Below are 1727 nucleotides of genomic sequence, written 5' to 3' on the forward strand. Positions count from 1 at the left end.
CGGCCCCCCCAGTGCCCAGCACAGGGGCACGCTCCCTGCCCTGCTCCTGCTGGCCACATCACTCCTGATACAAGCCAGGATGCCGCTGGCCCTCTTGGCCACCTGGGCACCCTGCTGGCTCATATTCAGTCGCCTGTCCACCAACCCCCCCAGAGCCTTTTCCACCGGGCAGCTTTCCAGCCCCTCTGCCCCACGCCTGGAGCGCTGCGTGGGGTTGTTGTGACCCCAGGGCAGGACCCAGCCCTTGGCCTTGTTGACCCTCACCCAGTTGGGCTGGGCCCATGGATCCAGCCTGGCCAGGTCCCTCTGTAGAGCCTTCCTAGCCTCAAGCAGATCAACACTTCCGCCCAACTTGGTGTCACCTGCAAACAGACTGGGGGTGTCCTCGATCCCCTCACCCAGGTCATGGATACAGACATTAAACAGAGCTGGGCCCAGCGCTGGGCCCTGGGGACACCACATTTCCAGTGAAGACTGGTGTCTGAGGAGGGCTAGGGTACGGTACGACCACGCTCTGCGACACGGTGGTGCAGAACCCGGTAGTTACAATATTCAAAGATCATTTTCTATATCCTAAGGAATGGCTAATATGTCACCAGGAAAAGATTGTGAAATTGGATTTACTAGGAAAATGTGCTCCGCAAAACCTAATGCGACTTGTTTATAGCGAGCTGCTTTATCAGGCTGGCTCAGCATATGGGAATGTATATTTGATAAGATTAGAGAATATGTGGGGATTAGAAAAAATAAGACTATAGAATTTGCATTCACATTTTCACATATCTGAAGGACAAAAATGTCTTTTTTGTTTGTTTGTTTGCTCTGGTTTTGATTCTCTTAGTCCCATTCTTGCTCTCTGTAACAGTGACCCATGGCTATGCATTCTGGTCAGGCTGTAATTAAAACTTCCATAACACACATTTCAGTTTAAAAAAATAAATAAATGGGTGGAAGTGAAATGATTGGATTTAATGTTTAAATAGAGAAAAGAAAAAAGAATCCTAACAATGAAAAAAATCAAGTCAAAGAGTTCCATAGTGCCTTGTAGAAACATTTTGTAATAAGCAGCAGGAGCACTCAAATTTCAGTGTAATACTTAAAAGAGGATGTCTCTGATCTTTGAATTTCTTTATAGAGGGGAGTTTTTAATGTAAAATCAGACTAAAATCCTCCTGTAATTGCACAGTGAGAGGCCTGTGAAGTTTCAGGAAGGCTGCAGATGGAATACGGACCTGCAGAAGCAAGGAGATTTTTGCTCATCTACAGAGCCAGCAACGGGACATCAGAATCACAGAATCATGGAATCGTTGAGGTTGGAAAAGCTCTTTAAGATCATCAAGCCCAACCGTTCCCCTGCCCCTGCCATCCCACCCCCAAACCCTGGCCCTCAGCACCGCCTCTGCCCGGCTGTTAAATCCCCCCAGGGCTGGGGACTCGACCCCTTCCCTGGGCAGCCCCTTCCAGTGCCTGACAGCCCCAAGGGGAAGGAATTGTTCCCCATGGCCAACCTCACCCTGCCCTGGCACAACTTGAGGCCCTATCAGCCGGCGGTTTCCTCGGGCGCGCGTTCAGCGTGGGCTCTCTCGCCACCCGCTGCGTTGCCACCTACTGATGGCCAGCAATGGCTCCAGGCCGGCCCCACGGTTACAGCTTCAGAGCAATTACGGTGACTCCCCCTCTCTCAGAACATTAAAGCAGTAGCGTGAGGTTCACGTCGGCCGGTTTTC

Source organism: Egretta garzetta, unplaced genomic scaffold (assembly GCF_000687185.1).
Source record: "Egretta garzetta isolate BGI_Z169 unplaced genomic scaffold, ASM68718v1 scaffold152, whole genome shotgun sequence".
Taxonomy (NCBI): domain Eukaryota; kingdom Metazoa; phylum Chordata; class Aves; order Pelecaniformes; family Ardeidae; genus Egretta; species Egretta garzetta.